The sequence below is a fragment of the Miniopterus natalensis genome, chromosome 1 (assembly GCF_054644295.1).
Source record: "Miniopterus natalensis isolate mMinNat1 chromosome 1, mMinNat1.hap1, whole genome shotgun sequence".
Classification (NCBI taxonomy): domain Eukaryota; kingdom Metazoa; phylum Chordata; class Mammalia; order Chiroptera; family Miniopteridae; genus Miniopterus; species Miniopterus natalensis.
The window spans coordinates 31,581,574-31,607,295 of NC_142081.1; positions in this window are offsets into that span (position 1 = coordinate 31,581,574).

A 25,722-nucleotide genomic window follows, 5' to 3' on the forward strand; every position below is an offset into this window, starting at 1 on the left:
GAAATAGTGTGATGTATATTAGAATTACAATAAAGTCTATATGACATAGAAAGATACTAATGGCATTGCCCTGAGAAAGCAGTCTAACACTGTATACTGTCATTATATATCTGAAGAACTTTCTGTGAAGAACTTTCTGTGACAAAGGTTAACAGTTGTTGTGTGTGGAGCAGTGAGATTATGGTCAATTACTTAAAAATTGTGTTGTTCTATGTTTTCCAAGTTTTCTACATTTAGCATATTCTACTGTAATAAATAAGAAAGTTAATAGCATCAACATAAGAATCAACTAATTTTAAGAATGCATGCTGGATTTTATGCTCTTGGGCCTCACTCAGATTCTCTTGACCCTCTGGTACACCTGCCCCTAGGTGCCTTGAGTAAAATGGCTGGTAAGGAGGTTACCTTCTTCTCTCTCTCTTTCTAAATATTTCTTGATTGATTTTTTAAATATGTCTTTATTGATTTCAAAGAGAGGAAAGGAGAGGGAGAGAAAGGTAGAAACATCAATGATGAGAGAGTCATTGATCAGCTGCCTCCTGCACGCCCCCTGCTGAGGATGGAGCCAGCAACCCGGGCATGTGCCCTGACCGGGAATCAAACTGAGATCTCCTGGGTCCTAGGTTGATGCTCAACTGCTGAGCCATGCTGGCTGGGCGCGTCCTTCTCTTTTTAAATTATTATTATTATTTTTAAAAAGATTTTAAAATTGATTTTTAGAGAAAGAGAGAGAGAAAAGATCAACGTGAGAGCAAAACATCAATCTGCTGCCTCCTGCATGCCCCCTACTGGGGATGTGCCCTGACCCGGAAACCAAGCGGCAACCTTTTGGTGCACAGGACTACACCCAACCAACTGAGCCACACTGGCCAGGGCTATTTTTAATTTTACCATTTAATTACAGTTTACATTCACTATTATTTAGTATTAGTTTCAGTGTACAGCATAGTGGTTAAATAATCATATACTTTACAAAGTGTTCCCTCAGATATTTCCAGTACACACCAGGCTCCATACACAGTTATCGCAATATTATTGACTCTGTTCTCTATACTGTACTTTGCATCCCCATGACTATATTGTAACTACCAATTTGTACTTCTTGATCCCTTCACCTTTTACACCTGATCCCCCAACCCCCTCCCCTCTGGCAACCATCAGTTGGTTCTCTGTGTTTACGAGTCTGTTTCAATTTGTTTGCCTCCTTCTCTGGAGAACTGCCATTAGCCCAGTGGAGCCGTCTCACCTGGGAGGTTTGCCTTATACCTGCACCAGCAGCTGTCTGACACAGAAATATAAAAGGCCAGACCCTATCTGCGGGGTGACACCAATGTTGTGGTGCAATTCTTGCTTCAAAGCTACCCTGTTGAATTAGATTTGTGTATATGGTTATATATCAATGTGTTGATTTATCAATTTTAAATTTTAGATCATATATTTGATATTTTTGATATAAAGATAGGGATTCAAGTCCTATATACTACCTTCTTCGTGCTCCTCTCCAGGTTTGTTTGATATTTATATTGCTATATTTCATTCTTTTGCATTTGCCTTTGTACTTTCAAATAATGTTCTTAAACCTCTGGCTCAATTTTCGTTATAAATTCCTGACTCCTGGTATTGTATAATGAAAGTGCTTATCCCCACCTATCATTTCTCCCTCTCTTCTTCTCCCCTCCATCTTTCCACATTCTGGTTTCTTTTTATAGCATTCTCTATGATCACACACTCTGTTCTGAAACTATAACCTACCTCTTTTAGGAGCTCCTTATTCTAACAATGTATTTTTTTGGCCTCATTCATGGGCCCTTTTTTACCCAAGACTCGATGATGCAGCTTTCTGGGGAGTGGGAGAATAGAGTTCAGTCCCATTTGACTTAGTTGGGACATTTTTTCTAGATTTGAAACATTTTTTGTTGTTGTTGAAATGGAGTGTGTGGAGGGGACCTTTTCTTATTCTCCATAATTCCTGGTTCAGAAACCATAGTCTTAATCCAAGATTTTAAGGGACCAAAATGTAGGGAAAAGTAAAATTTGTTTTTCTTTTTCACAGAAGGCCAAAATATTGCTAGCTTCCCTCCTTTATCTTAGTAGACTCAGTGTCCCTTAAACTAACTACTTTATTTCATTAAATCTAAAATACCATATAAAGTTATGGGCAGTGTGTAGACAGTACCTCATGCAAAACAATTATAAAAAGCACAATACCTACCTATTGTAGATAGAATAATTGTGGAAGTTATAAATGAGTTGCCAAAAGTCCAAGAGAGAGCAGTAGTTTTATTTCCTATGGGAAGTATTCCTACTTCTATGAAATAAGCCATCATCTACAAGTAAAAATAAGAGAAAAAAAATTTGGGGGGTTGTGTAACTTATATTTCTTTAAGTAGAACACTAAAGAAAATTAGTGCCTTTTAGTTGGATTCAAACCCAAACCCACATTTAATTGGGTCAAATAGGAAATTTTCCTTAGGATCAAGTGAAATAGAAATGTTTATGATGATAATTATGATGGAGGGCCTTATTTGTTTTAGTGGTGTCAACCATTTAGAAGTTGTATATGGGTTGAATATGTGGCTATAACAATATTTTTGAGGAAATTTGTGAGAGCGATGTATATAGACTTAGCACAATTATTTAAAATGTTAATAAAGTTCAATTATCTTTAAATAATTAGCAAATCTGGCTCAAAGACAGCTATAGCAAAAAAAAAATTGTGAAAGATATGAGGAAAACAGATATAAGGACATAATAATTTTATCACAGCATTGGAAAATAAGAAAGGAATTAATGATAGTGCTAGCAACTTTTGGAAAGTCTAAAATACATAGAATTCTATTGATGAAAAAACCCTCAGCCAAATAACTTTACAATCTAAACAGCAATAGTAATGACCTGTTAGAGATGTTGATGTCTTTATTCCCTAAACACCCCCAAGAAACCTCAAATACAGAGTTAGGAGAAAACAAAGGTGGGAAGGGAAAGTGGTACAATGAACAAAATAATTAAAAAATATTTTTCTATGTTTCCTGATTCTTTATAGAATCCTAGAATGAATTTGACACTAATATAACAAGACCAGACATGAATAGCATGGGAAAGGGAGAAAAGAAGAAGGGAGGGAGGGAGAGAATTATAAAGTACCAATAAATAAAGAATCCCAAATTCTACATAAAATATTACTAAATCAAATCTAGCAGAGTTATAGAGGATACATTATGATTAAAGGAATGCAATAAATGTTATAGGAAATCACTAAATATAAAATAAAGATGAAAACCATATATATATTAGGGAGAGATTAAAGATGGCAGTGGACTGAGTGAAGCTACACTGAGACTCTCCCAGGACCAAACTAGAATTACAACTAAAATATAGAAAAAACATCCTGAATAATCAACTGAAACTGAAGACGAGCTGGAGAGCACCCTCATAACCAAGGAGGAAAAGTGGAGACCACATAGAGACTGGTAGGAAGTGTGGAGATGCGAGCAGCAGCTGAAGGTCCAGAGGGATATCTCAGCTGTAGGGGGCTCCCACTGAGGATTCTGGGGCCTAAACCCCAGGCTGGGCTTCCCAGCCAAGAGCACCAGAACTGAGAAAGGTACCCACATAACATCTGGCTGTGAAAAGCAGCAGGGTTTCTGTCTGCCATGGAGATATGGCTGGAAATGCAGGCACCCACTTAAAGAGCCAAAACACAAAGTTTTGTGAACAGCCACTCACCTTGGGCTCCTGCAGAAGGAAGGCAGAGTGGACTGGAGCTGTATGAGGAGAATCTAGGGTGTGGGCTCTGGAGATAAAGCTGGGGGGGGGGGCATCCCTCTGAATTCCTGTGCCAAGTCATTCCCCCATGCAGCAGGGGACAGCTTTCTCAGGCAGACATTTAGCTTCCAAGCAGCTTTTGCCTGAGGGGGAAGCAATTGCCCCACCCTGCTGGAAAACCTCTCCCCCTACCCCGAGGAGTGTCTACTGCCTGAGGCTCATTAAGAGACTGATAACAACCAGCTGACCCAGCCTGTGGAGTTTCTATACTCTGAGGCTCATTAAGAGAATCAGATTAATCAGCCTACAGGCAGAGGCAGACCTCAGAGTGCTTTGAGTCTTTGCCTGATCTGGTTCTGGACCTGGGCCTTGGCAAAGCAGACTTTGGTGTGCATCTTGGTCCTGTCCAACTGCACCCAGCCCCAACAAAGGGGACCTCAAGCCAAGGGTTGTTGATAGCTCCAAACAGGGTACTCAAGGCCAGTCACACACAGCACCTGACATTGGCCTGCACCAGAGACCTTACCAAAATACTGAGAGTCCTAGCAGGCCTACCTAATACATAGAAACAAACCCAAAAAGACAGCCAAAATGGGGAGACAAAAAAACAAGCCCCAAATGAAAGAACAAGAAAATTCTCCAGAAGAAGAGCTAAATGAAATGGAGATAAGCAATCTATCAGATATAGAGTTCAGAATACAGATTGTAAGGATGCTCCACAGCATGAAAAAAGATATGGAAACTATGAAAAATGACCAGTCAGAAATGAAGAATGACATAGCAGAAATAAAGAATACATTGGAAGGACTAAACAGCAGATTAGAGGAAGCTGAGGATCAGATCAGTGAATTAGAAGACAGGATAGAAAAAAATCACTCAACCAGACGTCCAAAAAGAAAAAACTATTAAAAAACAGGAGGACAGTCTAAGGGAGCTGTGGCACAACATGAAATGTAACAATATTCACATCATAGGAGTGCCAGAGGAGACAGAAAGTAAGCAAGGGTTAGAGAACCTGTTTGAAGAAATAATGGCAGAAAACTTCCCTAACCTGGTCAGGGACAAAGTCACACAAGTTCAGAAGGCACAGAGAGTCCTAAGCAAGAAAAATACAAAGAGGCCCATGCCCAGACACATCATAATTAAAATGCCAAAAATTCAAGACAAAGAGAGAATATTAAAGGCAGCAAGAGAAAAGCAATCTGTTACCTACAAAGGAGGGCCCATAAGGTTGTCAGCTGACTTCTTGTCAGAAACTCTGCAGGCCAAAAGGGAATGGCATGAAGTATTTAAGGTAACGCAAAACAAGGATGTGAAACCAAGACTACTCTATTCAGCAAAGCTATCATTCAAAATAGATGATGAAATAAAGAGCTTCCCAGACACAAAAAAAAGGCTAAAGGAGTTTATCACCACCAAGCCAGCATTGCAGGAAATGTTAAGGGACTGCTGTAAGTAAAAGTAGAAATAGAAGCACTGCAAGAAATGTTAAAAGAACTACTGTAATAATAAGAAGAAATAGAGAGAGAAACATAGGCATAAAGAATTAAAATTGCAATAAATAAGGACCTATCAAAAATAACCTTAAGGACTTTAAGGGAGAGGTCAAGAGCAATGCATTCAAATAGTCATGGACTTGAACACCCCACTGACTTCACTGGATAGATCTTCCAAACAAAAACTCAACACAGAAACAGTGACTCTAACTGGCACATTAGATCAGATGGATTTAATTGATATTTACAGAATATTTCAACCCAAAGCTGCAGAATATACATTTCTCTTAAGTGCACATGGGTCATTCTCAAAGACAGGCCACATGTTAGGACACAAAACAAGTTCAAGAAGATTGAAATCATATCAAGCATCTCAGTTCATGATGGCAGGAAATTAGAAATCAACTACAGTAAAAACATTCAAACACATGGAGGCTAAATAGCATGTTATTAAACAATGAATTGGTGACCAATAAGATCAAGAAAGAAATAAAAACTTCCTGGAAACAAATGAAAATGAACACACAACAACCCCAAATCTGTGGGACACAGCAAAGATGTCCTAAGAAGGAAGTTCATAGCACTATAGGCCTACCTCAAAAATCAAGAAAAATTTTTAGTAAACTATCTAATCCTACAACTTAAAGAATTAGAAAACTCCCCTGTGAAGCCATCTAGACTAGGGCTTTTGCTTGCTGAGAGTTTTTTTTATTGCTGCTTTGATTTCATCTGTTGTTATTAGCCTATGCAGGTTTTCTGATTCTTCCTGATTCACTTTTACATGATCTCACTCATATGTGGAATCTAATAAACAAAATAGACTACGGAACAAAATAGATCCAGAGACATAGAAGCATGGAACAGACTAATGGATCTCAGTGGGCAGGTGAGGGTAGGGGAGTGGGTGGGGAGAGATTAATCAAAGAACTTATATGCCTATATGCCTATTGACTATGAACACAGACAATAGTGTGGTAAAGGCCTGTTGGGGGGGGGACAGATGTGGGGTGGAGGGGATCAATGGGGGAAAAAAGGGAGATATCAGTAATACTTTCAACAATATAGATAAATTAAAAACAAACAAAAACCCATATATTAATCACTTCAATAAATACAAAATTAGATAAAATAAAAAATATTTATTTGTAAGTTGAAAATAGAAACAAAATGTTTTACTTTGATACAGGGTAACTGTAACAAACTTCAGCAGCTTATGCTTAACAGTGAAACACTAGAAATATTCTAATTAAAGGACAAGGTAAGATAAAAATGCCACTATGAGAGTCACAGAAAAATCTAACAGTATAATTGAAATCCTAGAGTTTTAAATATGGAGTAATTGGACACAGAACATAAAATAGGTGTAAAATGTTTAACAAAGCAGAAGGAATGAGAGACAGGTAAGATACGACATTAACGCGAAAGGCCACACAAATTGAAAGAAGATAAAGCAGAACTTTCAAAGAAAAGCATAGTCACTGAAATTAAAAATTCAGTGCATTGTGTAAGATGGAGCCAAAGAGAAAATAAGTAAAGGAAAGATATATGTTAATGAATTTCTCAAAATACACCAAAAGAGGAAAGATAGTGGAGAATATAAAAGAAAGCTTAAGGATATATGGAAGATAGAAATAGATCAACCATATTGATCATTTAAAAAGAATTAATGTCTCAGCATTTCCAAGAATTGCTAAGAGAAATAAATGTAAAGATTCATGAAGCAAATCCCAAGCAAAATAGGAACAAAAGTCATATCTAGATTGTTGAATTAAAACCATAAAACAGAGATCAAGAGAAGTTCATAAAATCAGAGAAGGTCTGTGATGCCAGAGAGAAAAGATAAATTACCTACAAACTCTGGGCAATTAGATTGACAGAAAACTTCTTGAAAGCAGGTAAAGGAAGCCATAAAATAGTGGGATAATGTCTCCCAGGTTCTGAAAGAAAACAATTGTTAACCTATTTTAGATATTCTGCTAAAATATCTTTCAAGAAATAAGATGAGATGAATATATTTTTAGACCAAAACAAAACATACAAAAAAAAAGAGAGTTAATTATCACTAGCAGACTCTCATGAGTAAAATTTACCAAAGATATTTCACAGGAGGGAAAATTATCTCTGAAACTAAGAATGAGAGTAAGAATGAATGAAGAAATCAATAAAATATAGGCAAATCTAAACAAAAATTAAGCACATGTTGTATAATAATATAATAAAAATGATGTTAAACAAAAACACGCTTGGATCGCATGTTAGATGAGCAGAAGGGGGACGGTAATCATAGGTAAAATACTCTAAGAGACAGGATGCTGCTCACAATATAGAAAGCAACTATTTCTAGACATTGGACAAGAGGAAATTCAGAACTGCAATCACTAAGAGAAGGAAAACATATGAGGTGAGTACTGCTATTGCCCGGGCTGTTTGGGGGTAATTTCTAGACTGTAGTGTAGAGAGGGGCACCCCATAGACAGCATGGGGATTTTGCTGAGCTGAGGAGACAGATCAGAGTTCCATAAAGCTGAGGTGGCTACAACTTGTGGGCAGAGTTGCATAGAGGAGGAAGCTTACACAGAGAAAGAATTTCAGAAATCTGCATAGAGGTCTCTTTGAGCCTTTGGCTCAGTGACATTCCACTCATGACAAGGGTGAAGCTTCATGAGGCTGGTCAGAAACAATCTGAGTGTGGCAGACAGATTCTTGAAGTGGCCCCCAGGGTCTGGCGCTCATGCTCTTGTGTGACTCCCTCTCTTTGAGTATGGGTAGGACCAACCTGGGACTTATTTCTAGTGACAGAGAATGTACCAAGCATGACAGGATGCACATGACTGCACGTAAGTGATTAGATTATATAAGACTGTAGTGCTCATCTGGCTAGAGTCTCTCTCCGCCTTGCTCGCTTTGAAGAAGGCAGCTGCCATGGTGAGCTGCTGATGGAAAGGGCCATGTGGTAGGGGCCTGGAGGGAGCCTGTGGCCGACAGCCACTGTGGAGCCGGGGTCCTTGTCTGACAGTCTGAAGGCGCCGAATGCTGCTAAAAGCCAGGTGAGTTTGCAAGCAGATTTTTCCTCAGTTGGGCCTCTGATGAGACCACAGAATTGTCTGACACTTTGATTTGTCTCGGTGTCAAATGTAAGTTGAGAATAGGAATAAATAGTCCTGAGCTGTGCTCGGACTCCTGACCTACAGAAACTGAGATAATAAATGTTTTAAGCTACTAAGTTTGTGGCAATGTTATTATGCAGCGACAGCTAACTACTATATTGGGGAGAAGAATTACTATGGCCTGTAAGCTAAGCAATTCCTACAGCTCACACGGGTTAGGAACTGTCTGGGTTTTCTCAGCCAGAGTGAACAGGCCTCATTCTATGTTCGCAACATCTAGTAGAAAACTTGAAAAGGCCGTGACTGACAAGTGCAGCAAAATTAGCCATAGAAAAAAAGGCTACTTTAAGTCTGAAAAGAGCTTAAAACAAATATTCTTTTCAGACTCCTCAACACCTGATTCATCTATTCTTTCCAGGTTTTATAGGTAATTCCGTCAGGGAGGAAGAGTGGAGTGTACTCACCCTCCCTTACCCCTACCAGAGCCTGATCAACTGACTCTGGACAAACTTGCCATAACAATTTCATGGCGGGGGAAGGAGGGGAGGAAGGTAGTCTTTTTAGCAAATGATTCCGAAACAGCAGAATATGTGCACTAAAAATAACAAACCTTGAAGCTTATGTCACATAACTTACCAAAATTAACTGGAAATGCATTATATGAACAAACAAATATAAAAGCTAAACTACATAACATCTTGAAAGCTTTCTGACTTTGGAATAGCTGAAGGTTTCTTAGAACACAAAAAGCACCATCAATAAAAGAAAAAAATTATGAACTGGAGTTTATAAAAACCAGAATTCTCTTCAGAAGAAACCATGGACAAAATTAAAATGAAGCGACCGTTTAGGAGAAAACACTGGCACTGCATGTACCTAAGTACTCACTGAAGGAAGCTAGGCCAAGGAACGTGCACATTAGACGGCGTCTCTGCAGAGAGAGGAGTATTGTATGACTCAGAATATGACTAGATCTTCATCTCTTACCTGCACAAAGACTTCAACATCCTCTTGAGTCAAATTAGAACGATTTCTCATAAAGTCAGCTTTCATGCGCACTACCGACTGTCGCTGATATATCTCATTGTCTTCCTCCAAAGCTTGAAATATCTTTGCCCCAAGCACAAGGTACAACACGTAGGCCAACAAGAAAATGATCGTCTGGACTTTGGTGCTCGGCTCCTCTTTATATAGTGAAATGAGGGTTAGAGAATTCAAATCATGTTAATTTCTTCTCAAAAGAAACCCAATATAACAAACTCCCCAGATACAAAACATGAACTTGTTCCTAATTTTATTAACCTACTTTTAAACAACTATACAAAAGAGACTAATCCTAAAGAGCCACGGAAGCAGAAGAATAACCCCACTTTGCTCCTGACTATAAGCTTCCTTATTTAAAAAAAAAAAGAAAAAAGAATTGTGCCATTTTGGGAGATCGGGAAATACTGCAAGGTCAAAGCTAGCCAAGTGACTCAGTTACTCAATTTCCTTAGAGGATATTTTATTATGGAGTTATACTTTGGAGTGTGCCCGGTGAATATTTTTTAAAGAATACACTGTTCATGCTTTAATTGTCTGATAAAATGGATTAAGCTGGACCATTTAACTCTACCAGATTTTAGCGCTGTGAACTTACGCCAGTTGTGTATCTTTGCTGTTTCAGATTCCTCATCTGTAAAATGGAGATAATAGCTACCCGATGGGTTGTTATAAAGTTTAAATGAGTTAATATATTTAAATCCATAGAATGAGGTCTAGCAAATGGCCAACTCCAACAAATCTTAGCTATTAGCCAGGAGTGGTCGTACTGGTAGAGCAGCAGCAACAGGAGTGTTAGGAGGAGTCTCTACTCTGCCTCCCATTCCTCTCCCCTCTGTCCTGCAAACACGAGGCACAAAGGAACAGCACAGTTGCTGGCAAGATGAAGAAGACTCTTATCTTGATGGGGCCAGATTCTAATATTAAGAAAGCCTAAGCCCCTGTGCGTTGCATAAGGCTCTGGGGCAGTGCGCTGAGGCAGGCACGTGGCTTTGAAGGAGCAGTGCTCTCCCCTTGAGTCTGCCTCCCCACGCCTCTTCCACTGGACAACAGGGCAAGTCTCGGTAGCATTGAACCCGCACCAGCTGGGTGAACTTTCTTTCCCAGTGAGATTTTAAAAATGAAAGCACACGATTATATTTTCTATTGATATCAAAACTATAAGAAATAGGCTATTGTATGCCAATGATATGTCAATTTAAAAAAAAAAATCCTGCCTCAGTTAAGGCAAAAAAAAAAAAGTTACAAGAACAAGCACATTTTAAAGCCAATATTCTGCAAGTATCCAAAATGCATGTTAATAAAATATTGTGCAATTAAATATGTCATAGCCAGTTATGAACACACATTTCCTGTGTCGAATAATGAATTTTCTCATACTATATGTAAATAATCATAATAATACTAAAACAATATAGTCTTGCCTAAGCAGCCATTTTACTTCTGATTTCGACCAGAATAACAATAGGCTTTTATTATCATCTATATCTAGGTTTAAACTAACAATAAACACTGTGACTAAGAGACATCTGAGTTCAGCCTCCATAGCAGCAATCTTAGGTCCTCCTGCCTTCAGTAAAACACTGGAAATAGGGAGCAACCAAATCATTATGTTGTAGCCTAGAACTAATAAAATGCTACATGTCAACTAGATCTTGAAAACAAACAAACAAAAAACCACCTTTCAGGAACTATTAGGAGAACATTAAAAACAAACGCATCTGATTTGGCCACATTTTGCAAGAGGGCTTTCACTGATCTCTTGGGGTAAGATGCTGCCCTGGGAAGACTAAACTTTTCACTAACACTCCATCATTAAGGGTGTACCCTCCAGTAGTCATACCACCAAGCCAACGTTGCTCCTCAACATTTATGTCACCAAAGGCCAGGCCCCCACTCTGGTGAGGCCATTTCAAGTAATCCCACCTCTAGAATGAATCTCTTGCCCTTTAAAACCATAGTTTAATTCACTGTTAAAGGACATTTTGAGCCGGTCTAGATGATTTTATCACCATTCCACAGTTCCATCTGGAACCTTGGAGATGGCTAGTTCTATACACAGTCACTGCCCCATTGTTACCACATCCCTCCAGTCAGCTCTGGTCCAGCTCCTTCACCTGGAAATCCACATTCATTCTGCATCAAGCCCCTCCCCCGTGACATTTTGCTGTGATCTCCTTCAGCGAAACCTCCCTGTCCTATCAGTCCCCCGAGGATCCCTTTCATGGCAATGATGTGACTCCTGTCCTGGGGTCAGAGAATCTTTATATTTGCCCCACCAGACCACTTGCTGCTCTGGTCTAGTCCCTTCAGACTCCTACTCAACACTGCCAGGCCTCGGCCTTAGCTGTGCTCTCCCCGCCCTTCTCCACTTGCTGAACTGCTCCTCGGCCTTCCAGACCCGGATATCCGACCTCACCTGTGACACCCCCTCTGTTCCTCTCTAATCAGACACAAGGTTCTCGCTGTTCACTCCGTCTTAGCATTCTTTGTGCTATACTCACGCACAACGCCCTAGAGGAGGGTCAGACTTTACCTTGTTCAAGTTGTTCTACCTCCTTTGAACAACTAACAGGGCTCTACATCCTCAATAAATGCTTCTTGGATGCAACTGAATAGTTTCCATATAACATATTATTGACAAGCTTTATATTTTCCCCTCCTGATGACAATATCCAAAGACAGTATAAACTATTGCAAAAATCACGGGCTTCAGAGTTTTGTGGCACTGGCTTTGAGTCCAGGCTCAGTCACTGTCTTGTTTGTGACCTTGATAGGGAACTTCTCTGAATCTGTTTTCTTATCTGTAGTGTAGATTTCATCATCTCACATTAGTATCCGTTTGTATTTGAGTTCCTGTGAAGATTGCCTAACACAACAGAAATTCTCAATAAATACCTTTTATGATTCTTTTTATTAGTTGTAATAATTGTCTGTAGGTAGAAAGAATCCTTGTGGCACATTTTATGGCTACTTCCCTCTAGTGTTTCTTAAAAAAAAAGTTTGTTGAGTGAATGAAAAATGTGATAATGAAATGAACTTGGAAAGGGACCTGAAGCCTTGGCCAGAAGCTCCTGGGAATTAGTCTGTGAGAAACACGAATGGGTCATTTCCTCTTCCCTTGAATCCCAAGGAACCAAGTGGGATTCTGCCTCTGCTAATTTATCCACGAGAGCTGTGAACTAGGAATGAGACAGCTATTTTGAGTGTATGAACCAAGTGTGGCCCCCAAACACTCAGGGAAGCATTGGAGCTCCCCCAGGTTTCAGGTGCTTGTGGATCATGAGTGACTCTGATGTTGGGCCCACCTCTATGGCTGTCCCGTACTGTGTAGAAGGAGACTACAGCGTCCCTGTGTTCAAACAACTGCCCCGGTAGCGCCGATCACCCTGCAGCAGCAGAGCGGCAGAGCGCGTCCCCGCTGGCCTGTCGCCTGCCCCGTGCAGGAGGATGCCCTGAAGAGCAGCAGGAGGCAGCCCCAGGCAGGAGCAGCCTCCCCACGCCCTGCGTGCTAAGCAGCAGTTGGAACTCGAGGGAAGATAAACAGCAAGGCCATGCTTTTTACTGCAGAGCAGTAACGAGAAGAAGAAAACCAGGGGGAGGAGGAGCGGGGAGGGGAGGAAGGAGCAGGAGCAGAGAGGGAAGGTTTGTGGGTGCCTGCCACGTGCCAGGTGCTGCTCTAAACACTGGCCATAACCAGAGTTCTCCAAATCACCGTAACGCCTGTAAAGTAATTCATTTTATTTATTTATTTTATTTAACAGTGACTTTAATACTACATTTTATTTTTTATTTATGTTTATAGTGTTATTTGATTTTATTTTTTCATGACATTACTTTTATTTTATTTTATTTTTATTTAAAATATTACAGCCCGGCTGGATGTGGCTCAGCAGTTGAGCGTCCACCTGGGATCCAGGTGATCGGGGTTCGACTCCCGGTCAGGGCACATGCCCGGGCTGCGGGCTCGATCAATGACTCTCTCATCACTGATGTTTCTCTCTCTCTCCCCCTCTCCTTTCCTCTCTCTGAAATCAATAAAGATATATTTAAAATATTACAAATGTCCCTTTATCTCCCCAAGTAATTCATTTTAATTCCTCTCTTTCACTGATAAAGGAACTAAAGCTGACACAAACTAAGAAATTTGTCCAAGGTCACACACCTATTGTGACCTTAATAAGCAGAGGTTCAAACTAACGTCTACTCAGCCCCCAAGGTAAGCGCTCCCTTGGCTCTGTTCATTCATCCGTCAGACAGTGGCGCCTACTCACTGTGCGCTGAGGCTAGCGCGGCGGGCCTGCCAGGCGGTCCCGCCCGCGGAGCTCACATCCCAGGGCGGGCTCAGCACTGAAGGGGCACCCGGAGCGTCAGGTGATGGCCAGTGCCCCGGAGGAGGGGACCGGGGGGGCAGGGCGACGGGGGTGCCGTTTTAAATGGAGGGACGAGGGAATATCTCGCTCACAAGATAAAAGATGAACAAAGACCTAACGGGTTAAGGAGGGAGCTGTGGGAACCTGGGGATAAGCTTTCCAGGCTGTGGCAGTGACAGTGCAAAGGCCCTGAAGCTGGAATATTTTCAATTCGTTTTGAGGGGCAAGGAAGCCGGAGCAGCTGGAGCAGATTCGGTGGAGAAGGAGTGGGTACCCCTAAAAATCAGAACATGGTGGCAAAGGCGAGAGAGCATGGATGCTGTGTGATCAAAAACACCATGCAGTGCATGTAGCATATATGGAGGGGATTCGTAAAATAAATAACTGTTTGTGGTTTACTTCCAAGGCATCGACCTGGGAATAGGGAGAAAGGATAGGATGGAGCCTCTGCTTTTCATTTAATACACTTCTCTACTTATCGTTTTCATGCCAGGCATGTATTTCAATTTTAAAATTAATTAAACAAAGGAACAACTAGTCATATAATTGTGCCTGAGGACATGCACAAGAACATACTTGCTTCACTGTTTATAATGACAATCAGTAGGGAAATGCTTTAAAAAAAAAATCTTTATTGATTTCAGAGAGAGGGAGGGAGACAGAAACATCAATGATGAGAGTGTCACCATTGATCAGCTGCCTCGTGCACGCCCCCGACCGGGGATCGAGCCCTCAGCCTGGGCATGTGCCCTGACCGGGAATCAAACCCCCACCTCCTAGGTCGACGCTCATCAGCTGAGTCACGCCCGGCTGGGCGGGCAATGCTTTTAAATGCTGGACTATCCTACAATAAATTATAAAGATAAAGTAGACCTATACGTTAACTGGGAAAGAGGTCTACAATCTAGGACTCAAACCCTGGAGGATGAGGTTCATCTTATGGATGTAATTGAATGAAGGTGCCAACGTACAAAATTCCTCTAAAACATTGTCTATACAGTGATAGCAAAAAACAATGGACACAATTTATAATTATGAAATTGGATAAAATAATTATGGAACATTCAAATGGTAGCCTATTACTCATTTAAAATTACTGCATAGATCTATAGTTAGCATGCAAATACATGCGATGTGCATTTTAAATTGACAAAAACCAGGTTTTAAGATTTTAAGTATGGAATGATTCCAGTTTTTATAAAAGATACTCAGATGTAAGATCCATGAAAGGCGGGACCTTTTTTTTTTTAATGCTATATTCCCTACACCTGGTTCCCAGGGCATGGCCCAGTCACAATAGATACCTGTTTAATATTAAAACTCAAAGGACCTATTACAATATGTCAATGAATTTATCTCTGGGTAATAACATTAAATGGTTTTTTAGTTTTCTTCATACTTATCTACATTTCCTAACTTTTAAAATGAACATATGCCTTTTAATAAAAATATTGCTTTCACTTAACATTTGTTTGAAGGTTTATAGGTTTCAATATGCTTCAAGGCTAAGAGTTTAGAAAATGTCCATTATCGGGAATAACTGTAATTCATCATCACCTAGCTCAGGTCTCAAGCCGAGGGTCAGAGTGCACTCAGCAAGGCCATGGGCTTTTACTGGGTAGAGTGGCAAGTCTTGCAAATGGCTGATAAAGGGAGACTGAACAAACGAATGTTAAAAACAAAGCAGGTTCCTAAGCCTAAAGAGTCTACAGGCTGCTGCTGGATCCTAGAAGGCACACAGGGAACAGATAGTCCTAATCATCTGGGGACTTGACGTGTGACTGCTCTGGATTATTTTTAGATGCTGCAATCGAAAATTGGGTAGCTCCCTTTGTGGACTACCCAGTGAGAATTCCCCAGGCGTGAGTGTGATGTGCACATGATTTAGTCAATTATGCATTTTCTCTTGAAAAATGATGCCTTCATTAAAATAGCAAGAGCCAAATGTGGACTTGGTGGTCTGCCTGGGCAGGAATAAAGCAGAGGCTTTGCATTTCCACCAGGGCCAGAGAGGAAGAACAGTTGGAGTTGGGCCAAAGTTAGCTGGCAGTTTCTTTAACAGAAGGTTAAAAAAGAAATAAACACCCAGCGATACCTACCTTCAACATGAGGCTATAGAGACACTCTTACATTTCAAAATTACGTAAGAAATTTAAGAAGAGGTTTGCTGGCCTTCTGTAACTACCACAACCTAAAGAGCTGTAAACTGAAGTCATATAAAAAACAAAAGAAAACAGAACAGAAAAACAAGGTTTCTGGAGCTGTTTCTTCTTCTTTTTTTTTAATCTTGTTTTAAGTTTGCACATTAAATTGGATTTCATTTATCACTATAATCGATCCTTTGGTCTATTACTTCCTTTTATTCTTTACTCACCTGCCTGCTATTGTCTTACCTTGTTTATTTTCTTCCTTTGTCTAGTAGCTTTTGTTTCCTTATTATATTTATTCTCTATATTATCTTATTTTTAAAAATATTTTGTCTCACCAGATATCGATCTTACTATATCCTCTTATGTAATTTTAACCTTCTGCTTTATAAAAATGTAATCACCACATCCCATTATTCCAGCATGATGAATGGTCACATTTCTTTTAAATGTTCCCATTAAACCACTGGAGTCCACCGGGGCCTTCTGTCCTATGGTACCCAAAGGCATTGGGAATGCTTTATCCCACCCAGGAGTCAGTCCCTCACCCTCACCCTCACCCTCACCCTGACTCTAGGATGCTCCGTGCCCAATGTGGCTGGGACTCCCAATGCACACTGTTACAGTTCTTCCAAAACACAGCTGTGTCACCTGAAGGCCCAGGTCATGTTCTAGCATTTACTACATCACCCAGAAGAACCTGTGCAGACAATGTTTTTTGCTTACTCAGCGGCCGTTCCCCTTCCCCTCCTGCTGGTATGCACTCCTCACCAATGGGGGTGAGTGGGAAGTGTACCTACAGTAAGAAGAAATGCATGGGGAACAACCAGCTTTTCACATATGTCGGATGTGATTTTGTCTACATGTGATGCCTGGAATGACTGAGGCCATCAGGAGACAATGAGGAGGGATACTGCCAACAAGCTGAGGATGGTGAGGGGCAAGGTGGGAAAGTACCTGGGGTCATCACTGCGTATTGGGTCCCTGAACCACCCCTGGAACCACTTTGCCTCTGGACCTCTTACGGGAGATAATGACTATCCTTATCTTTTTTAGACTCACTTTTAAAAAATTAATTTATTTTCCAAGGACAGGCGGCATACATTATATTAGTTCCAGGTATACAACAGAGTGAGTAGGCATTTATATACCTTATGAAGTGATAATATAAATATGCCTGATAATATAAATATCCTTACTACTTAAGACAATTTTAGTTGGGTATATTGTGTCACTTATAGTCCAAAGCATCCCAGCTGGGACACGCTGCTCTTGTGTGATGTCCACAAGACAGGAGTGAACCCGCGGACCTCATCTCTTTTCTACCCTCGTGGCCATTTTCTTTTACAGATCTCAGCTGTATTTCACTGCTGCTTAATTAAAGCCACCATAATTCCCCCCGACAGGTTTCGGTAACTATGAATCATTCATAGATAAAGTCAGATTCCTGATCCTCACCTCCCACCAAATGTTTGGGCTGCTTATGCAAATGTGCCTACAAATTTCTAAGCAACTGTCAAGTTCATCGCACCAAATTTCCTTACAGAATAAAAATGTGAAGTTCCTCCCCATTGCACATCTGTTACATAATAACTTTCTTCATAATTTAAATGCAAAGTGTATTCATAGGATATACTGGAAAATGCCAGAAGATAAAAGGGAGAAATGTCAATCTACCATCCAGAAGTACGTTAACAGTTCAGTGTTATTTCTTTTGAATCTTATATAACTGTAGTCATACTGCGAGTACGATTTTGTATCCTGGTTTTAAGTCTTGCACTGCTGTTCTTCAAAAGCATGATGTTTAAAGGTTGAAAAATATCTTATTATGAAGATATAAAAATATCTTATTAAAAATATCTTATTATTTTTAATAATAAAAATATCTTATTATAAGATATTATTATAATACCTTATAAATAAGATATCTTATTTAAAATATCTTATTATAAAAATATCTAATTATGAATGTATTAATGTATTTGATACATTATCAAGATGTATTTAATCATTACATTATATAGAAAGCTATATAATATAATGTTAAAACTATGTATTCGGAAGTAAAAATCCCAACTCCACTTTTGATTAGATGTGTGACTTTAGACCAGGTATATAACCTCTTGGAGCCTTGGTTTCCTTATATGTAAAATGGGAATAATAATAACACCTACCTCCCAGGCTTGTAAACAAATAGTATAGACCTTAAAACAGGATCTGGCACAAAGTTAGTACTCAGTGAATTATTATAAAATTATTTTTCATCTTCTCAAATATAAATGAAACATTCATATCTTAGGACATCATTGGACATAAATCACTTTTTTGCATCCCTGATTATTTTTTGGGATCATTTTCCAGGAAGGGAATTCCTGGTTAATGTCTTTTGTTTTTGAGACTTAATCGGAGTTTTATAAACACAAAAAAGCAGGAAATTCAGGCCTCAAGAGGCAGTAGCGAGAATACATTTCCAGAACTCAGTATTTTCCATTTTAGTCTTCCAGTTCCCCTCCCAACCTTACAGGGTAGATTCACCCATTTCCTCTGAAGCTGGGCTTCCTGCCCTGAAATCGGAGTCATCCAGCCCATCTATAGGTCAAAATTAACTCCTAAATAACAACAGGGCTCTTCTGAGGGCCACTCAGATGACCTACTAGAACAGCATTTTCTTTTTCAGTTATGGATTCTCACTTTCCTCTTTGAAGAAAAATGTGATTTAAACAAAAATCTAGAATCCTTCCACCATACAATTTTTGAAAACTCATGGAGCACAAGAAATGGGTAAGGAGTCCTTTCTGAAGGGAGCCTCATTGTAGCCACCAGGTATAATTTTAATTAAGTAGTTTAGTCAACTACTCAATCAACCAATTAAGTAGTTTCATCAACCAATTGTCAATTTCCTCTGATACACTTTCATGTATCCTGTTCTGATTAAAGACATTAGTGTATCTTTAGCTGCCTGCTTGCTGCTGCTTCAAAGAAAGGCCACAACATCTGTCCTTAATTCTTAATTACCAGCCCTGGACTTCTCTATTCATCATGGCAAAGAGAAAATAATAAAAGGAATAAAGCATCTTGTGTTTTTAATCTCATCAGAAAAATCCTTTCACCCAATCCACTTCTCCTACTCAATGTTTTGAATATTTGAATTGAATATAAAAGTTATTGTGGATTAAATTACATAAAAGTTATGAAGACTGACTGACTCCCAGCAGTTTTAAGTCTGAATTCTGTGACAGATTTGTATCTCTAAAAACACGCTTCATCAGAGGATGCTCGGGAATTCACTTTGTGGTGCTTTTGCTGCCCTCCTGTGGCTGTCCTGGCCCCTAACAGCCTGCACAGCCTTTTGTCCAGCGGCCTGGCCTGTCCCTTTGTCATCTGCTTTCTCTGCTGTTCAGCCTCCCCCTTACTCTCTCGCCTGTGTTATCTGAAGGCCTTCAGGCCATCAGCCGCTCAGCCACAGCCACGGCCCCATTTGGAGCCCGAGACAGCAATGCTTTGTCCCTCCTCACCATCCAGGCGAATATGCCTTTTCCTGGTTCAGACCAACTCGCAAATCTTTTACATCCAGTCTAGGGAAGATTTCTAATTCAGAGTCATTTGCCCAAATGAAAAGCCTGATGAACTTTATGGAAAATCAATCACTTAACTTTTCCTGGCACTTTCTCAAGGTTTTGGAAATGATTTCCTCTCTTCTTCTGATGGAAACAGGCTTTTAAAGTTTAAATTAAAAACTATTTACAAGTGAATAAAAGATAAAACCAACATTCAAGATGGGCTAGGAAATGGGGGGGGGCACTAAGATCTCGGGGGAAGAACAGTTACCCGCTCACTGTCTCTTAACTCAACACACCAGTACTAGAAATGCAGGCCAACAACGTTAGGCGCTGCGCATATGACACTCTACCAGTGACCCAGCAAGCGAACCGGGTACTGAACTCTACACTCCCTACCTCTTGGGCAGAGCACCTAACCTATTGGGGCCTCAGTTCACTAGTCTGTAAAATGGAGATAATAATACATACTTTTCAGGTTCTTGTAATAAACAGATGTGATATTTTTACAAACTGTACATCAAGATACAAATATATTTTTTATCTTTTATTTCTCTGGGGATGAAATTAAAAGAAAACAAGATCAAAACAGCCAACCAGGAAAGATGCTTCTCTAATGGGTGCTTCATAAAAATTAAGCAACTGGGAGATAATAATTCATAAAAATAAATTTTATTCTAAAGATAGTTTCCCCTATCATAAATATGACTTATCTTGGGGCTTTTGCATAATAGGCATCGATTGAATTAAATTTTAAACTCATATGATCTTCCTAATAATTCTAGAAGATTTCAACTTCATTCATGGATAGAAACCTCAAGTACAGAGATATCCAAGATGAGCTGGCTGGTCAACACAAGATTGAAAAAGAGGCTTTGAATTCTTTCTCTGGTACCAGTGGTTTTTGGCTGTGTTGTCAACCCAATGTTTTAAATAAATAAACACCAACAATGATAAGAGATTAATTATCATCTGTTGAGCATTTCCAATCATTAAGGTAAGAATTGCTCAAACAACAAATTTGAAATCAGAATTTTAAATGTGGATTTACACCGAATGATGATCTTTAAAAAAATAATGTGCACATATTCTTCATCACCTGGGGATTGTCTTAACGCTGACTACTGCGCCTGCATTTTAGAGGTCAAGCTTGCATTTATGGCAGCCACTGTGTTCACGCCACGCAAAAGCCAAACAATCTCACGGCATCCGCACAAGGAAAGGTTTCTGGCCGTTCATATGGGGAAATGCAATGAGAGATCTGTGTTCACAGTGAACGTAGTAGTTTGAGAAATGTGCTAATAAATGCTTGTTAATTGAATACTTTGTTTTAAAAATAATATTTAACTTTTCAGGAAATTACCTAATAACTATAAAGAAATTCTGTTTCCGTTTCCAGAAATAAGTGGATTAGGTTTCCATTTAATGTAGATTTCAATTGTGTAAAAATACTAACCTTAATGTTAATCTTTAGTAATTGATTAAAACTGGCATGTAAGAATTTCTTGCTGGCAGAATTTTGATAAATCCTAAGGTCTGACTAACCTGACATATGAAACAAATCCTCAGAGCTCTACCTTTCATTTTGTGCAGCATATTGATGTGAGTGAGCCTTTTCTGCCTCGGAAACAGCAAAGACAAAATGCTGGAAGTTATACAACCTGACATGAAGACTCATCGCTTTAATATTAAATGTAACATTAGTGATTTAGTGTCAGCAAACAACATTATCTTGTCAAGTTAAATCAGTACTATTAACTTATATTGTGTTTTTATTTGATTCATGTGTTTGTTTTGATTTTAAAATATTTATTGTTGAGTAAGGCTTGCAAGTGTAAAAAAAACCTGACTTCTAGTTTTAGGTTTATGTGTTTGAATATTATAATAAAAATTTTAAATCAACATCAGGGTGGTCTATGAGTATATATTTCCTTTAAAGGGTGTGCACATAATTACTCAAGTCTGAGAAATGATGGTCCAATTTAGCACTGATTAATTTCTCAGTGTTCTTGACCACTCAACGATCCAATTTTTCAAGCTTATCCACAGAATGCCATGACAAAGTTTGGCAAGTACCTCAGTGAAATCAATCCATTTATTGGTGTCTTTTGGGTATTTGGGGGTACATTTTTGCCATACCCATGGGCTATCCATTTAATGATGCTATAAAAAGCTAATAAACTTTGGAATGAAGTTGGAGGCTACTTCATCTACCTGGAGACCCAGCCAGGGAAAGTGGGGTCCCATCTGGTCCACCCTAAAGTCCCTTTTTCACTGCAGAGAAGACAGAAGCCAAAGTGAGACTTAGTAGCTTTGGTATCAAGTGGCAGACTTGGGACTAAAAAAGCACTTCACTACATTTTGGCCAGGAAAGGGCTCTAAGAGATAGAGAGGACCCCAACACTGGGGTGCAGTTTCCATCTCTCTCTTTCTCCATTCTCTTCTCGATAGAAGGTGTGCTGTTGCCCAAGACCTGCTTGCATCTCAATCACCAATGGCAAGTAGCCGTGACGTATTGCCTCATTCGTGAAAGGGATCACACCTACCCATTCAAAGTCCTGAGACAGAGATTCTATTGTAGGTTCACAGTCCAATCCCTGCCAGTCTCTGGACACAGACGGCATGGACATGAACTCTCTCCTCTGTTTTCTAGTCTCCTTTGAGGCTCTAGGTCCCCTTCTAAGCCGTCACCATGGCTGCATATTCTAGCTGACCCACTGACACTAATTCTGTCCAGCTCCAATACCAGCCTGTGCCTCCATGGGGCTACTCCAAACCTTAGAACCAACAGAATTCTCATGCAATTTTATCTTTATAAACTCTAAGGGCTGTGAGGACAAGGGCCTTGTTTCTTTTGTTCATCTTTCTGTCTTGAGTATCTAGCTTGGTACCCAACATACAGCTGGCTTTCAATAAATACTTAGTGATGGATGAATGAGTATATAAATGCAAACTTTGAAACATGTGCTAACCTGCCAATTAAACAGGGCCTTGAAGCATTTTCTCTGGCTTCAGAAACGCAAATGGTTTTTTTTTAATCCCAGGTTATTTCATTTGTGTGGTCTCCATATCCAGCAGCTCTTTCCTTGTGGTCATTCTAGGTTATAAAAGACTGAAACAAAAGACTCTCCTCACACCTTTGTCAGCCGCGGAGCAGGAGGAAATGCAACATTTCCTGGGTACTGGAAGCCGGCATCCCTTCTCTTCCATGAGGTTAAGGAGAGAGAGTTCCAGCTGTCCAAACAGTAGAAACAGAGACCTCTCCTTTACCTAAAGAACTGGAGGGAATTTTTCTTTATACTGCTCAGAAGTTCAATGGTCTAATGTGAACACAAAATAGGATTTAAAAAAATCAGTTTCCAGAAAATCTTTTGTGGTTACAATAACCATACTGCTTGCTCTTACTGTCAACATCTGAGCAAAATGTATCCATCTATTCAAGTAATATTAATTTTGCCTTTGTTTTAAAAATGTATCAATAATATCGCTCATTTTAATTCTCATTTCAAATAAATTTTCCAGAATGAAAGGTTGTGATTATGATCTAACTCTCACATTTCTTCTAGACATTCAGATTACTCTCTCTAGGAATCTGGGACCTTCTCACACCAAAAAGAGCTCATTTCTTGTTACAAAATGCCACAGTCATTAATTAATGGCATGTTTGAGGAGAGGCAGTCTTACTATAAATAGAATGATTAATAACACCTCGCCAACATTTTATCTTAAGATGAAAATTATGTCAAATCTTCAGTAACCTCTTAGGTGCCAGTATGGCAGATTGTTTTTCAAAAAAGACCACAGCAATATTCTTGGTCCTGCGTCTCACTAGTCATGCATTGGGGTCAATTTCCCCTCCCACTGAAACTGATTTGACCTTCTATTGAAATTGAGTTGACCTTGGTGACTGTCTGCCTAAACAAATAAAATGTAGTGGAAGCAACAGTGCCCATTTTCAAGGCAAGGTCATAAGAGTTCCATCTGGCTGTCTCTCTTGGGATGTTCACACTTAGAACCTAAGGATGGCGTTTTGAAGATGTCCGATTGATATGAGAGGCCGCATGTAGGTGTTCTGGCTAACTGCCCACCTAAATTCTCAACTGGCCACAGCATCACCACCAGACCTATGAGTGAGTGAGTCTTCAGGTAATTAATTCCAGGCCCCATCTTCAAGCCACCCTCGCTGAAGCTTAGTGGAGCAGGAATGAGCTAGTCCCACCGTGCCCTGCCTACACTGCAGCTCTGTGAACAAAATAGTTATTGTGGTTACTTAAGGCAGTAGGTTTGAGGTCATTTATTATGCAACAATAGACAACCAGAATAACCAAATACTACGTCATCTCATTCCATCCTCATGACCACTGCGAAGTAGGTATGATTAACATGACATTACCAATAAATAAACAGGCACTGTGCTGAGCCCTGGAAACGCATTAGTGAGCATGACAGACCTGGTTCCTGCCTTCACCAAGCTCACAGGACAGAGTGACCGCTTCCTTCCCCTTAAAATCATAAGCTGTAAGCCACTGGAAGAGCTGTTCATTGTACACATGAGAATAAAGACCATGACCTTCCCAGGATATTGTCTTCCTCATAATATCATCCAGCAAGAGCAAACCAAATCACGTGTTTCTCTTGGCTTGAGATGCAGAGTCTGTGTGTGTGTGTGTGAGATAATTGGTCATGTTCTTGCATTAGAATTCTACAGTATGAGTCTTAAACTATGTTGGTTGGCTTTCTGGTATGTTTCATTTGATCCTTTTAAATATTTTTCTAAACTTTCTTATTATTCAGGTAATATATGTTTATTAAAGGGGAAATTTAAAAATATAATTAAATTGAAAAGTAAAATTATCCAAACATGCCAATATAGGCAAATATGTTCTATTAAATATTGCAATAAGCAGGTTTCCAGGAACTTGCTATGCCTATGTACGCATATCTCCTTTTGTCCCCACTCTTGCTGCTCCAACCTAAATTTGGATTGCGGCATTGTCTCCATTTTAGCACGCTTCCATTAAGCAGTGGCACGCACAGCACTCCAAGTTTCCCATCAAAGGAAGCCCCACTTGAGTAACACACCAGCTTCTAAACCAGCTACCCCTGCTAAACATTCTGCATTTTTCAGGGATGAGTATTTTCTGAATAATCATGTTGTTAATTTTTCCATCTTACCTCTCAGGTTTAATATGTGTCCTGCAATGTTCTAGTTATGACCTTGGCTCTTACCTATTGCCTCTATCCTTGCAATGCATGGAAAACCGTCTTGGCTAATAACCCTACCAGCTTGACCTGATCCTGAGACTCATCCCCCTAGACAGTTCACCTACCTAATACATCCTAGCCCTATAGGGACAATCCATGCGTCAAGTTCGTTCAACCCACTTTCAGCACCAAGGAAGAAGTCAGCGTAAACTGACACATATTAATCCAATGGCAGAATATTCCTTAGGGCACAGTAAACTAAACTTTTATAATTTCTTGCATTTCAAACTCATTCACTTTGCCACTAGAAGTAAAATGATGGAGGCTTGAAATCAAGAAAAGTAAAATTAACTGGGCTTTGAAAAGTTTGATGCGTCTAGAGAAGAGAGAACTCCCTCCAAGTATTTTTAAAATATTTTTTCACTTTAGGAAAGTAGAATAATTCAACTAAATATAGGGTATCTTTAATGTTTTAGGACTCCTCAACCTCTTGGCTCACATATGTTCCTGTATAGTCACAATTATCTCAGATATCCAGGGTCTTTAACACATTGGCTGTGACTTTGAATCTTTGGCTATGGAAGTTGTACTTCACCCATTAACAACATGCCACATTCCCGAATGGCAACCTCTGAACCCTGCTTTTAGCTGATTGCGGCAATCTGGGTTTTATTATTTCAGAGCGATAAGATGACAGATCAGGCTGGTTCCCACTATCTCGGAATAGCAGCCTTAAGTATTTGGAAAATGTGAACACGAAAATATTTAGGGATTTGAAGAGTGTAGGCTATTTGCTGTCTGGAAGAGAAAGAGCAGAAGATTATCACCCAAACAATTTTGATACTGGGTTTGATCCCCCTGCAACAAGCAGACTATAGTTGAAAGAGTCTGTTGCCATTTACCATGTGACTGCAGACTTACTCATATCTCTAGCATATCTCACTTATTTTTAGCTCCATGTTTAGTTAGTAACCGTGGGATCTGGGTGCCAACATGCTTTTAGCAAATATTGTCCAGATCTGCCAGAGATT